This window comes from Oryctolagus cuniculus, chromosome 12 (genome assembly GCF_051225735.1).
Source record: "Oryctolagus cuniculus isolate XC-2025 breed Fujian yellow rabbit chromosome 12, ASM5122573v1, whole genome shotgun sequence".
NCBI classification, from domain to species: Eukaryota; Metazoa; Chordata; class Mammalia; order Lagomorpha; family Leporidae; genus Oryctolagus; species Oryctolagus cuniculus.
This window is the reverse complement of record NC_142878.1, coordinates 49,235,332-49,251,453: the sequence shown is the minus strand read 5'-3', so window position 1 is coordinate 49,251,453 and position 16,122 is coordinate 49,235,332. Positions and strand designations below refer to the sequence as shown.

Genomic DNA, 16,122 nt, shown 5'->3' with positions numbered 1-16,122 from the left:
ATCATCAAGAAATGTATCAAAAAATACAGTGTGCTTTGAAATTCCATAAGAAAAGCTGACACTTGTCCTCTACAAGTATAACTTCTTTTGGTCTCCTCTGGAAAACTTGGTTTTATTCAGGCCATCTGAACTAAAGCAAAAGTGTGACTTGGTTGATATTTCCAAGTGAAATTGCTGCAAATTTCCTTTTGCATCGATGAGTGTCCTCCAGCTGCCTAAACACCTACAGTGAATTCACAATGCACCGGCCAGTGCATCAGGGGGTTATTTATGGACGGGTGGTGTGCTTATCTCCACTTATGTTGTGCCATGTGCATGCCAGAGGATCAGAGATGTGTTATAGGGCCCTTCTTGTGCGTGATTCCCACCCAGGATTGATCACTGTTGTTGATTAGTTGTAAATTGGTTTATCTGCAATTTATTTATTTATTTATTTGGACAGGCAGAGTGGACAGTGAGAGAAAGAGACAGAGAGAAAGGTCTTCCTTTGCTGTTGGTTCACCCTCCAATGGCCGCCGCTGCCAGTGCGCTGCGGCCGGTGCACCGCACTGATCCAATGGCAGGAGCCAGGTACTTCTCCTGGTCTCCCATGGGGTACAGGGCCCAAGCACTTGGACCATCCTCCACTGCACTCCCGGGCCACAGCAGAGAGCTGGCCTGGAAGAGGGGCAACTGGGACAGAATCCGGCGCCCCGACCGGGACTAGAACCCGGTGTGCCGGCGCCACAAGGTGGAGGATTAGCCTAGTGAGCCGCGGCGCCAGCCTATCTGCAATTTATTTTTAACGTAGGAAGCATTCATTTGCTCTTTTACGAATTAAAGTTTCTGCTTATCCATCACCATGTCTTACTATGAATCCAATGGAGCTGCCTCTAGGCCTAAACTGTGGCTTAGTCACCAGGCTTAATGGGTTACCCTTTGCTGTGAACTTAATCAGTCTCTTATCAGGCTCTCCCACTAAAAAACGCAAATTGCTGAAATAAATGGTGCAGTATCTTATTCATAGTGTTATCTGTATGTTTCAAGTGAGGAAGAATGCAAAGGAATCAGCCCTGTTGTGGAATTGTTCTGTGGTGCTAAAAATAGTGAATGTTCTACCTAGCAGTTGTTAAATACCACAGTGCTTGGGTTCAATCCTATCTCCTACTCCAGACTCCAGGTTTCTGCTAATGCACACCCTGGGAGGAACAGTAATTGGCTTCCTGATGCCCTTGTGGGAGACTTGAATTGAATTCATCCTTCCTGGTTTCAGTCTCCACCCATTCCTGACCATTTTGGATATTTGGGGAGTGAATCAGTCATTGATAGTTCTCTCCCTCCTCTGTCTGTCTTGGTCTCTCACATTAGTTAATTATTTTTTTTTAATGGTAGGGCATTATGCCTGTGGAGACAATGTAGTACAAAACCAAGCCTTATAACATCTGATTGCAGTTTACGAAATATGAAATCAATAGTTGAACTCCTGAGTTTTAGCTGTCAACCATTATAGACATTATCACAGACGTGATTTTTAATGAAAGGGAATGGATAGGTAAGTCTAAGAACAGGCAGAAAAAAAACAGGCTGAATTAAATTGAAGATCTGTTCTTTAAAACAATTGAAACAATTTTTTACCCCAAACCAAGACATGCAGCTGAATCATGAGTGCTATGGAATAATCAATAATCAAAGACAGACTAATGCCAAATGTTTCTGAAATAATAACAGAGAAGGAGAGGATGGATTGAAAAAAATAAATGGAAGAATAGAGGGGCCAGATCTATTTTTAAAATGGTTCTTAAATGAAGCCTTTATCTAATGGTGCTTGACTACCATGTCAGAAGAAAAAAAATGGAAGAAAAAGAGTAACAACACCCACAAAAAGTTTCTTTTGATTGTATTTTCTAAAACATACAGCTTTTGCAACTAGCTTTTCTTTGAAACAGCTATGGTAAAGTGTTGGAGTGTGCACAAGAAATCCAGTGCAGGCATTTTATTTTTTCTGTGCCTTTTACTTCTGCTGGACTTGAGGCTATACTGATATCCCTCTAGGTTAATACCTTACTGTCAAGGAGGGTGCCCCATAGGGAAGTTCAGCCACTTCTTTCAGAAGTTCTTTCAGATCCTACCACTCACTGTCAAAAATTCTGGCATCTTCTATTGGTTTTTCATTCCCTTTTATGTATCTTCTTTTTATTGTTTTTTTTTTTCTCCTTCCCTATATGTTTTCCCTTTCTCTCCTCCCTGCTGTTCTTATTATCTCTAGTCCCACAGGTTCTCAGCTGTAGTCTTCTTTGTTTTCTGTATTTGACTGGTAACTTCTTTGACTCCTTCTGAGTATCACTAGGATTTTCTTTCAGCATTTTCTTTCCCTCCAATCAATGCCTTTCGTGTTTAAAGCTATGGTGGTCTTTGGTTTGTCCTGTGGGCTATTTGCCTCATTGTGGTAAAACGATGAATTGTCTTCTGCTTCTTCAGCAGACTCAAACTGTTGCCATTCATCAACCTGTAGATGAGTTAATATATTTGGGATGTCAGAGGCCAGAATGATATTAAATAAATAGGACTTGGCTGAAAACTTCTGATAAAATTGCCCTTTTCATCTGTGGAGTGCAAACCTTTGGTGGTAGTATATGCCAGAAGAAAAAATGTGTTTTAATAAACTTTATTGTTATTAACATAAGCATTCAAGCATTTTTAGAGTATAAATAGGAAATAAATATAAATACATTATATATATAATTTGCTCTTATATAAACTGGCTGATCTTACATATGTACAGCTGTAAGTAACTGATGTCATGAAAATTATCTGCGAACACATGTATAACATGAACTGACTTTATTCTCTAAACTCTGTATACTATTCTGGCTCTTCAACATCATGTTTGTTGACATGAGATATTTTATTTGTTTGGTCAATTCCCAATTAAATACTCATCTAATGCAGTGATTTCTGTGATATAATTTAGTTTTAAATATCTGTCTTCTCAGTAAGTATTCACTAAAATTAAATGATAATCACTTGTCAGTCAATGATTACAGCCTGTGCTCTAATCTCTTTCGCAGTTATTCCTCTGGCCCTAAAAATCCCCAAAGGGTCTTTCTCACTCTGTTTCCTCAGAAGCAAGAGCAGCAGGGAAGGACGATTCTGCCTGTACAACTAAAACTTCATTGGCAGTAAAACAGCTCAGTCTTGGTCTGGTTACTTTCTCATGAGCCATGATGCATACTCGTCTTTGTGTGTACCTCTCATGACAGCCTGTGAGTCAGAAGTGTGACTTCTTACCAACCTCCTCTCAGCAAATTCTGAGAGCTGAGAAGTAGCTGGGACAGTCACTTCCCTACATCTCTTTTTGGACACAGTACCTCAGTACTTCTTCAGGCTCTATTTATTTGGAGCACTCATGAATCTCCAAACTTCAGAGACCACTAGTCTCTAAGCCCAAGAATAGATGCCTCCTGCTCAGATAGCCAGTGAAAATGAAAATACAGCACCTCTTGTTCAAAAGTTATTGAGAACTCCCCAATGGCTACTACAAAGCATAAAGCACACTTCTGAATACACCTGTGACCACACAGGTGCCACATCCATGCTATCAGCTCTCCCGGTACTCCACTTTCTGCATTATAAAGGAGCTCCTCCAAGTGCTTGCTCTAAGAACATCCACTCGCATGCCCTCTACCAACCTGTTTATTACATGTCCTTGGTAGTAAACTGATTCATCTTCTCCTAAAATTGGACTTTATCTGAGAATATCAAATCATCAGTTGAGGTATCTTTGAGCTTGGGTGGTGAGGTTTAATGAAACCTGTTTTCAGAAATGCACAATTCATATTATGGATATATTTGCAATAGTTGATGGTTTTGTTGTTTCTGTAGTTGTTATTATTTGGTAAGCTATTTATCTCCATACTCCATAGCTACCATTACATTTTAGGATGTTGGGGAGAGGCAGATACCATGCGAAAAGCAGTATCTTAGACATAGAACAAAAAGAAAAAGGAGACCAATTACATTTTCTAGTCCAGTAGTTATGGTTAAAAATGTGCATACACAGAGAAAAAGGAATGACCACAGTGTCTTCTGCTCTAATCCTTACAGGTTTATTTTGGAAAGGGGATATTGAACCTTTTTCTTGCTTCCTGTTTGGGGCTTGAAAACATAACTGCTGTGGAGCATAGCTTCTCACATCCCATCACAGAAAAAGAGGGACAAGCACTGAGGTAAGGTAGAGAGCTCACCTGGTTTGGATACCTGCAGAAATGTGACTTCTAGGTATATTAATTTTAAGAATGACTGAACCTGTCTTTGGGCCCAACCTAATGGACCTTTGGGGAAAAGTGGTAATTTGATCCTCTGACAGATGGTAGGAAGTGGACAGGCTAGGCATTTTGGCATACAGGGGCAAAGAGACTGATAAGGGTTTGCAGTGGTCTCAAGAAAGTAGGAATGGTTAAGTCAGCATGGTAGTGCCATTAGGCCCTGAGGAAGTTGAGAAAGACAGTAGGAGTTGCTTATCCTCAGATATCCCTAGTAGGTAACAGCAGAGCCCTGTTTTCTGGATCAGGCAGCTACCTCTCAGTGGGCATGAGTCAGTACCAAATCCAAGGGACAGCACCAACTCCAGGGATCAAATCCTCCTACTTCTACAAGGTCATATGAACCTTGCCCATGAAACACGATGATTTTAGAAAGAGGAGGGAGACAATTCCTCAGATGTTGCTGAACCACTTATATGAAATGAGTTATTAAAAAAAGATACATTAGAGTAGCTCAAATAGATCATTAGATGTCAAATGCTCCAATGTACAGAGACTTGTTTAAATCAACATTTAAAGAAATAGTGCCTCAGAGCAAGGTGCAGTTGAGTAAAGAACTAAGGAATTAGAGGAACTAAGGAATTCTCAGAAGAGAGAAGAGCAAATGCAAAAGGCTTTGATCGTGGGGATGGGGCAGGGGATTTGGAGAGTTGGAGATTAGTAGGATGGTCAAGAAATAGCAAGGAATTTCAGGTGACCACCTGAGGGGCTGAAGGAAGGCATGAGTAATAGGAGAAAAAAAATTTTAATGGAGCATCAATACCAGAATAGCCATGTCAACCACATGAGGACATTGACTTTTAATCTGAGAAAGGAGAACACAGACTCCAATTTAAAAGGTTGGCTCATAGGTGTGACCTGATCTGACCTGAAATGGTAGGAGTTAAATAAAGGTAGGAACAAGGCAATTATTTCAAAAGATATTGCAAGAATCCAAATGAGAGATGGTGGTGACTTGAACTGTGTTGGTTATGATGGAGGAGAAAGAATTTAATTTGGGGGCATTTTAGGCTTGAGGTACTGATCGTGCCTTCAGGTAATGCAACAAATCTGTGACTTAGCAAAGGAATCTGGAAATTTTCAGCTTGCAAATGATATTTGAAGCCATGACTGTATGAGCTCATCAAAAGAGTCAGTGTAAAGAGAGAGATTGAGCCCTGGAGCAATTCTCCATTTGGAGGCCAGGAAGATAAAAAAGAACCAAATGAGGAGACACATGAAAAGTGTTCAAGAAAGTGGAAAGAAAGCTGGGTTAGTGCTGATGCTTTGGAAATGAAGTAAAGAAAAACTGTCAAAGAAGAGAAAGCTGGAATGTTAGGTCTGATAAGATGAGGACTAAGAATTGGTTGCATTCAGCTACATTAAGGCCGTTGGTGAGCATAACATGATCAGTACTCCTTTAGTGATGAGGAGGGGCAACTGGTGGGAGATTTAGGAGGAATTGGAGAAAGAAAGTTGGAAATGGTGAGCGTGTACCACTCAAGGTACTCTGATGTGAAGCGAAATGAGGGAACAGCTTGTTAGATAAAAGTGTTTTCAAGATAAATGATAGCCTTTTTGTATGCTGATGAGAATGATTTATTAGGGAGGAAGATTTTATAATGCAGAAGAAAGAGAGAATTGCTGGAGAGGAAAAGAAGAGATTGCATATAGTATAGAAGTAGAGGAGTTAGCTATAAAAAGCTGCCAGTCAACTCATACATACAACAGAGAGAAGGCAAGCCCTGGCATGCTTACAATTTTCCAGTATCCCTTGAGATGTAACAAGACTACAAATACTGTCATTTTAGTTATCAAGGTGAAGAAACTTACACATCATTATTTTCAAAAGTTAAGGATGCAATTAACATGGTGGTTTTAAGAACATGGATCAAGTCAAATAGTTGAGTTCTGCCTTTCTAAATTCAAGTTTCTTCATCTTCAAAAGAAATTGGAAGAGGACATTTTGTCTAGCAGTTAAGTAACCTACATTCCACATCAGTGCCTGCATTTGATTCCTGGCTCTGGGTCCTGATTGCACATTCCCATCAGTGCAGACCCATGGCAGAAGTGATGTCTCAGTCATTGGGTTGCTACTACCCAGGTGGGAGACCTGGGCTATATTCTCAACACTTGTCTCAGGACCCAGGCCAGCCCAGCCATTTCAGGTATTTAGAGAGTGAATCAGAGAATGGGTTCCCTTGCTGTCTCTTGTAAAATAATTAAAATAAGTCATTTGGAGTATTAAATGAGGTATTGGTAGAATTAAGCACAAAGTGGTAGAGCCTAGTTTCGGTTGCCCAACACTATCTTGTCTACCTTAGCACAGTGTTTTGTTGCATTTCCAATCATAGTTACTGATAGCTGGAGCCATGTGACTGAGTGGTGTCCACCTATGAGCAGAGTGATAAACAGCGGTCCTAGATCTGGACCACACTAATCACTGTTGTGTTCTTCCTCCTTTCTGCTTCTTTCATCATTCTGCAAGTCAAAGGCAGGACATGCACTGAAGGATTTTGAGGCTGTAGAAGTTGGCAGGGGCCCCAGCTGTAAAGAGGATGGACCCCTTCTAACTCGATGTGAACAGGAAATAAACTTAGTTACCTTTATCCAATAAGATTCTTGTATTTTTCATAATACGTGAAAGAATTAATTCCTCCAGCTAAATAAGTTCTTCATGAATGTTAACCATCATTCTTAATGTTGTTACCCAGACCACACATTAATTCATGATGGAGGTCTGCAAATGTCACTCTTGGTTAGTACTCTTCCATACCATATATTAGATGATGTAATTTTGTCCACTGTACATCAGAAGCCATTATCTCTCCGAGAGCATAAACCCGTCTATGTTAGAAAAGCAGGAGATACTTAGATCTTGTCAGAAACTTGATCTGAAGCCATCTTAAAGCAGAAAATATTATTGCTTTGACTCTTCCCTTTTAAGTTGAAATGTATCCTAAAATAAATAATTGAGGCTATGTATCACTGAATAAATCAGATTATGAGGATCTCATCTATTGATCTGAATATGTGGTGCTCTGAGGTTTATACTGCAGCTAGGTCACAGGGGAAAACATTTCCAGATATAATCTCTAAATTGTACACACCCAGACAGTGGTGGACATTTTTCAATTAACAATATGATAATTGCTATCCTAGAATTTGCTTAATTTATCCCATTCAAATGAATTCAGTTTTCTTTCTTATACCTTTCTGCTTATTTAATTGGAACACAACAGTACAAAAAACTCTTTAATATTCAGGAAGCATATCTCAAATAGCATCATGTCATGAATATTCCCCACTGTAAAGTCATATTTCTGCTTTGACCTTGTTGTCATTGTTTTGTTACATAAATTATTCAGCCTGGTATGTCTTATAGATTAAATACTCTGGAAACAAATTAAAAAGCATCCCAGTGGTTTAGAAATGTCAAGTAAGTCTTCTTTTCTCTGAATACCTCTTGTAAAATGGGAGAATAAAAAAAAATAACTGCACAAAATAGGCAAGGTAGATTTGTTGAGGGATCAAAATGCCAAGCGAAATAGGCACCTCCCCCCAACTCCAAGATATCTTCTAGCATTTCTCATTGCTGAACTCACACAGGAATATGCAACTTGCCCACAGGTAGGGAGAGAAGAGAAAGCAGTACTCTTCCTGCCCCCCAAACCATAAGCTTTTTATAATCAGGGCATGCAGGCTGAAAGGAAAAGAAGACTTTTCCTCAGAAAGCAAACTGTTCAAAGCACCTTTTCCCATAGAAGAGGGTTTCTAGAAAGATAATAGAGAGCTGGGCGGGGGGGGGGGGGGGGGGGGGGGAAGCTTTTCAACAATAGAATGGGCTGTGATACTATGAGTCTTGGCCACTGGGGGTTTTCACCTAGAAGCTAGATGACCAATCAAGACCCAAAGTATTAAAAGGAGCCTTAATTGGACCAAAGGCTAATTTACTCATTCCTTCAAAACAAACCTCTGTTAAGCAACTAATTTGAGGATAATCACTGAGAAGTGACAATGACCCTTGAGAAAATACTGATGCTTCCATGATATCATCCCTATGCCAGATACTTTTCTGACTTTGTTAAGTATTAACTCATGTAATTCTCACAATAACCCTATTTAGGTGGTCTTTTTTATCACATCTGTTTCATAAGTGATAAAACTGAGACCCAGAGAGATTAAGTCACATAGACAATATATGAGATGAGGCTTGAATGCAAGCAAGCTGATTCCAGAATTCTTTTTTTAAAAAAAAATTTAAGGATTTATTTGAAAGTCAGAATTACATGCACACACACACACACACCCACAAACACCAGAGAGAAAGTAGGAGAGGGAGAGGAAGGGGAGCAGGGGAGGGAGGGGGAGAGGGAGAGAGAGAGGGAGAGTCTTCCATGCACTGGTTCATTCCTCAAATGGCCTCAATGGCCTGAGCTGAGCTGATCTGAAGAAGCCAGGAGACAGGAGCTTCTTCCAGGTCTCCCATGTGGGATCAGTGGCCCAAGGACATGGGCCAACCTTCGCTGCTTTCCCAGGTGCACTAGCAGGAAGCTGGATTGGGAAGTGGAGCAGCCAGAACTAAAACCAGCACCCATATAGGATGCAGACACTTCAGGCCTGGGCTTTAACTTACTGTGCCACAGCTCCAGCCCCCAGGATTCTTACTCCATACCCTGCCTTCTCTCTCAAAGGCTCTGAAGTCCAGCAGTCTACCAGGGTGACCTATTGAGAAAGCCACAATCACATTTTGATAAAGGCAAGAATAAAGACACATACAAGTACAAGGATACAATTGTCTAGGAAGAATTTCAGAGTTGCCTTAAAGCTGTATGTCTGATTCTAAGACACACATGCTATATCACAAAGAGCACAAAGGTAATTGATTTTTGACTCATGCAGTTTGTTCCAGACTTATAGGATAATTCTGTTCCTGGATAGTGTATTCCACAAATAGAACTGTCCTATTTATGCTGAGGGGTATTCATCCTCCTCCCCTCACGACTTCCTCACCACAGTTTGTAAAATCATGGAAGGCTGTTAAAGTCTACTAGGAACTCTGTCAGATCTCTTTTCCCCAAGGTAAAGAGAAATAGCCTCATTTAACCATGGTCTAGGGTTTAGTTGATGATGATGATGGTGATGATGATGATGATGATGATAATAAAATAATTAATTTAAGCTCTGGAGATCACTTTTACAAGGGAACAAACTGACTTCAACACCATTATGACCAGCCATAGGGAAAAAAAATGACCTATCCAATGTTCTTACACACTGACTCTCTGAGGTGGTTCATAAGCTCAGTAAGCCTTTAAAAGGCAAAACCTGCAAAGCTCATCCAGTAAATATAGCTTCAGTAAATATGCCTATTATATGCATGCTCCACAATTCTCTTTTAGAAGTGCATTTCACACTCTGATAAAGACTGATGTGCATTGTTCAATTCCTCCAAAAGTTGGCTCCTTCATAAAAATGGCTTCAGGTAGTTCTTACTGTGAGACACAGGCAGCGAGTTTGTTGGAATTTTTGCTTCACAAATAAACCTCTCTATTTAAGAATAATAATTACCATGGTAACCCTAACAGCTTAGGAACCGTTCAGGCATGCAGTTTCTAGGGAGGAAAAAAAAAATCTCAGCATTTCTGAAGCGTGTTTAACCCTTCAAGATTCAGTGTCCGTTTAGATGGCAGAGTCACTTTGGTTTAGCATTTTTTGTTTTAATATATAAGACATGTTTTCACTGGAGGCATAAGGAAGAGGCAGAATGCACAGAATGAGAAATGATATATTTAATAGTAATCTAATCTTATTTAAAGAAGTACATGCCATATGTGGCATTTGGAGTAGTATTTGGCTCAGACACAGGCAGCATTTTGTCTTGCACATCCAGCTCTGAGATGAGGTCAAAAGTAAGGAACAGCACTGTGATTACACAGTCATTGCAGATATTGTACTGTGAGCCATCAAGATTCACTTTTTCCTCATGTAGTATAGAACCCAGATCGTGTAGGACATGAACAATCTTGATAACATAATTTGACTATACCTGAACCTCAGGAGAAGCCCAAGGTTGGATCAACTCTTGTGAACTTTCTGTCTGACTTTTCTTCTTATCTCACTTTGCATAAAGGCATTTTTCCAATAGTGCTAAATTTGAGAGTGAAATGAAACACTAAAATGTTTGCTGCATGTGAAAATTAATGAGAAGGAATGCATACCTTCCAGAAAAGCACAGTACTAAACAAACACTGAATGGGATTTGCACAACCATATTAAAATAATGAAGTATTAGAGTATAATGAACTAATAGATTTGCTCACAATCTTAACAAATACTGGGTATTTTTGCTAGCACTGCTTATTAATTGGTTGGAGAAATTCATTCTGATTCTCTTTCCAGTAAAAATGGAATCCTGTTGGTGCATTTAAAAAAATCGGAGTAATATCAGAGGAAGAAATGGAAAATTACACTGTCCATGTACAAAAGCATGCATCTTGCCTGCAACTAAGTGCAAGCTTGATTCATGAGATTCCTTGCTTAATATCTCAGAATATATATGTGTATATAGTTTTTCATTTATTTTATTCCATTGTTTGCTATTTCATTATATAATTTAAATTGTATTGTCTGTGAACTGTATAGCTCATCTGGTGAATTTGTTCTGTCAGTAAGATTATTTCTTTTTTGTGTGTCTATTAAAATTTTAATAAAAAGTTTCATCACTAGGCAAGCCAGCAGTACTTTCAGGGAATTATTTAGTCTACATTTTTCATGTCAATGAAGATGGAGAAAAGGCAGATAAAGGGTGAGAGAAGCAGATCTGTGTTCAGTATTCTAAAGAGGATTTGATGATAATGATGAATGCTATATTATTATTAATATTATTGTTTTTTGAGCATTTCCTTCCTCTAGCTATTCTCTCCAGAAGAAAGCAAAAAGGAAAACGTATTGAGGAGAATAGTTGGCAATTTCCTCCCCCCACACACACCCCTTTATCTTCCCATCAAACTTGATGCACATCCAGGGCAATGAGCCTCTGAAAATAATGGTTTCTGGCCTTGATAACTGAAGGCAATAAGCAGTATAACCACTGCTGGATCTCGTGATGGGAATGAAATAAACTTCTGTCACTACTTTTTATCTTTTTTCCCCAATCCTTTCACACCTTCAAATCATTCATTTTCCAGCCTTTAGCATTACACTTTATTATTTTTTTTTTTTCTTCTAAATGTGTTGCGCCAGGGTCTACAGCCAGAGGAAAGCATTCTGGCAGACTAAACAAGATCGTTTTTCAAAACTCCTTTAGGTGAGCTTCTTGCCTTCCATTGGTTTGGACCTAGGAAGTTTTAATGGAACTGCATGCCAACCAACATGGTTTCCATCTTCCTGGTGAGATGAAGATGGTGTGAAAACAGAACCTTTCCCAAGTGACCCAAAACTGCCTGTGACTGGTATCCAATACTCTCTCACTTCTTTCATACCTTGTTTTTGTATTTTTCAACACTCCTAAATATAGTAAACTGAAGAGATTCCATTATGTCAGGAGAGGTTGGACACCTTGTCTGAAGATTCAGAGATCTTGGTTGAGAAGTATGAAGCAAGGGTGCACCTTCACATCTCCTTTTCTTTTCAATGCCATCTTGTCTGAACTTCCAGTGTTAGAGGTTCTTTCTTGAGCAGGAAAGCATTTTCTGCTACAAGGTTTCCACTCATAAAATGCAAATACCCTGGGGAGGAAAATGCATTAAGCTAGTTATCTCTAAGCATCCACATGAATGGTGGCCTCTGAACTCATTTTCTAACCTTTCCATACAACTTAAACAGAGAATTAGGAGAATGTATTTTATTACTGAAAAAAAAAAAAACAAACTAGGAAGGCTATTGTGATTATTTTAGAATGCTGGATGTTCTCAATGGCAAATATAATTAGGTGAAAAACCTCCATGAGAACTACCGGGGAATTTTGGAGACAAAGTTTGAAAGCAAAAAGAAAAGAGGTCTAAGCCGGCGCCGTGGCTCAATAGGCTAATCCTCCACCTTGCGGCGCCGGCACACCGGGTTCTAGTCCCGGTTGGGGCGCCGGATTCTGTCCCGGTTGACCCTCTTCCAGGCCAGCTCTCTGCTATGGCCAGGGAGTGCAGTGGAGGATGGCCCAGGTGCTTGGGCCCTGCACCCCATGGGAGACCAGGAAAAGCACCTGGCTCCTGCCAGGATCAGCGCGGTGCGCCGGCTGCAGCGGCGGCCATTGGAGGGTGAACCAACGGCAAAGGAAGACCTTTCTCTCTCTGTCTCTCTCTCTCACTGTCCACTCTGCCTGTCAAAAAAAAAAAAAAAAAAAAAAAAAGAAAAGAGGTCTAGAAGGGAGTTGGGAGATGAAACTGAAGATCACAGTTTTATTCTGTTACTTAGGACCTTGGTCATTTTCTAGTACCTAGCATCAGGGGGTACAACAGCTCACTACAGAGTCCAGGGAAGAGAGATTTAAACTGAAACCTCAGTGACTATTATGTAACATAATCATTGCATATTTGACATGATTTCCAAGTTATTAGAACTGCATATCTATTGTTATACCTTGGGCTTGTGAAACATATTATATATATAATAACTGTATCATACTGGAATTTGAGTTTTATGAACTTTTCTCTTTTGCTTCTACCAAAGTAGCTTCCCTAAAATTAATAGACTAGGTCATCATATCAAAGTTTTCTGTAGTCAAAAAGAAAGTAAATAATTATATTCAGCCCCAGGTAATTTAATAATTTTCTATTCTAGAATAAACTTATAATTTTCATCAATTGTGTATTGAAGGGATGATGAAGGTACTGTGAAACTGGGTGATACAACATCATACTAGCTTAAAGCATTGTGGCATAGTGGGTAAAGCTGCCAGTTGCAATGTTCACGTCCCATCTGCCCCACTTCTGATGCAGTTCCTTGCTCATTGCCTGAGAAAAGCATTAGACTATGGCCCAAGAGTCTGGGCCCTTGATGCATGTCTGAGACCTGGATGAAGCTCTTAGCTCCTTGGCTTCCGCCTGGTTTAATCATGACTGTTGTGACTATCTGGAGAGTGAAACAGAGAATGGAAGCTCTCTCTCTCTCTCTCTGTATCTCTTTCTATTTTTTTCTATAACTCTGACATTCAAACAAATAAATCTTTAAAAAGAAAAGTACTTGAGGGTCAAATCAGGTGCTTGGCACAGCTGTGAAGACAATGCTCAGGACGCCCAGCATCCCATAGCAAAGTGCCTAGGTTTGAGTACTGGATCTGCTTCTAATTCCAGAACAGGTGATGGCTTAAGTACTTGGGTCCCTGCCATCCATAATGGAGACCTGGACTGAGTTATAAGCTCCTAACTTCAGCCTGTTCCAGCTTTGGCTATTGCAGTGTTTGAGGAGTACCCAGCTGATGGAAGATTGCTTTCTATCTCTGCCTTTCAAATAAGTAAAAATTAATGAATATAAATTTTAAAAAGGCAGTTGGAGACATGTATTCTAATAAAACAACTGGAGAAAAATACATTTAAAAAGGGAAAAGTGGAAAACTGGATGACAGACGTATTACAGAAGAACGAAAAGAGGAAGACAAGTAAGAGAAGAAAACTTGAGCACAACATTAGTAGTGAAAAGTGAGGAAGGATGAATAATTTTTAATGAGCTTCTACCTCCTGCCAGGCACTGGGTAGGCATCCTACTTTCTTTTGTCACTAATTCTGACACCATTTCTATGATGTAGATGTTATTATTCTCATTTTAAAATGAAACACATTAGTATTCATGGGGACAAAAGTGTATCCAGATCACTCAGACAGGAAGCAGCCAGCTACAATTTGAGTCAATGTGCCTGAGATTTCAAATTCTCTGATGTTTTCCTTTGCACCACTTTCACCTTTTTTTGCTCTCTGCAGACTTCTCTTTTGCCACACAACCATTTGTTACATACATATCCAATCAAATCTTCCTTCTATTCCATTGATTTAATTTTTTTTTGCTTTAGTATAAAATATGCTGTCCTTGCGAAACACCTAGTTCTGTGTTTAACTTTGTAAAGCAATGAGTTCAAGGAAAACCCAGCTGTGGGACCCAACCCTCACTGCTGTGATAGTTGCATTTTATATCAAATAGTCCTCTAATATTCTCTTTGACAAGTAGAATCCACACTCCCTCATGTTAAATTGTTAATGGCTTCCCTTGTGGGTGACTGTTCTGATTTCATCATAATTTAGACTCCTCATTTTATGTCAGTAAAATGGTCTAGAATAACATCACAGCCCCTAGCTGGAGGCACTTGATATGCCCAAGAAACAAAAGTGTGTGCTCCCATAAGGATATCACTTTCTTTCTCATTCTTTCACTCTGTTTCTCTCTTTGGCAATTTTGTATTTTTGCTTTGTCTTTCTCCCACTCTGCTTATAACATTTCTGTTGTTTTTTTAAAATATACTCCAAGGGAATCAGTGACATATCCATATGTAATTGTTTGATATTCCAAAGGGATGTTCCTGATCTCCAAATCTTCAGTTGCAATTGAGTCTACATTTCATTATAAAAATGTGCACCCTTGTTTGGTTAATGTTTGGGATTTCAATTTTTGGAAAGAAGAGGAGAGTATTAACACAGCATTTTTTTTCTTTTTATTGCTTTAGGTGGTTTCATGTGTTTGCTTATTTTAAATACTTGCAGAATTCTGTTTGGATGAGGGCCTTATTTTGAATATACAAATTCACATACTTTTGAGTGACCTTCTATAAAATGCAGCACAGGAATTATTCATTCATCTCAACAGTCTCTCAAAGGCTGAAGTTACTTAAAAGCAAAAGATTTCATTCTTCAGATGTACTGGTAACTACCACAGCTGATGTGGGAAGCAAAAGTTTTTCCCAAAACACATATTGCCAATGTTCTTCTCAGACTCAAGGCATCTCAACACTAAATGCCATTCTAGTACCAAAAACAATCAAGAAAAACATAAAAATTAAAACACATTTTTCCCTTACATCTTTCAACTGGTCTGTTTGTCATGGATAGGTATATTTGTTCCCATGAGACCCCTCATTTCTCTATCTCTGTAGAAATTAATGTTCTGGAGTCCTGTTTAATGGCAAATCTAGAAAGGCATAGGACAAGGCCACCATCAATTAGTCCTTTAAGTAGGATGACCACACAGCTGATCTCTACACCAGGACATTTTGACAGTGACATTGAAAGCTTTATAAACATGGTAGGAAAATAAGCATAAATGGGAAAAACAAGTAAATAACTGGGACAAACACCTAAATAAGCTGAGTTGCATTGTTACATTGTCCTTTGGTGTAATTAACTTTCAAAGTGCCCCCATTTAGGGTAAAACATTATGTTAGTGATTCCCAAACTCTTTGGTCTCAAGACTGCTTTACCCTATTAAAATTAATTGGAATCCAAGCTTTTGTTTATTCTGTTTGTATTTCTCAGTATTCACACGCTATGAATTAAAACTGAGACTTTTTAGAAATGCATATTCATTAATTCATTTACAAATAAAAATGCACTATATGTCTATATTTTGGTCTTTACCAAAGCCAATCAGTGAATGGTGACATTGTTTTGTTTTTGCACATCTCTTAAGTGACTGGCATAATAGAAGACAGCTGGAGTCTCATGTTTACTTCAAGATTCAATCTGTTGTGATATCACATGTTATGCAGCTTCTGGAAAACATTCATAAAACAATGAAAGCGAAAACAAATAACATCTTAGTATCATTACATAGTTTTGACCTTGCAGAGTGCCTAACTACACTTTGAGAATGGCTGGGTTATAATGTCTCTCCCTGTAGGGGAAGAGGTTACCTCTTCATG

The 16,122-nt window shown here is 39.1% G+C and overlaps 1 long non-coding RNA gene across 1 annotated transcript in view; it reads left to right on the top strand.

Annotated features, from left to right (window-relative positions):
• LOC149123019 (uncharacterized) overlaps positions 1 to 16,122 on the top strand; it is a 240,507-nt gene that overhangs the window by 198,784 nt on the left and 25,601 nt on the right. Inside the window, exon 2 of the long non-coding RNA XR_016217435.1 lies at positions 4,084 to 4,205. This is a non-coding gene — a long non-coding RNA (uncharacterized LOC149123019). The remainder of the gene's footprint in view (positions 1 to 4,083; positions 4,206 to 16,122) is intronic.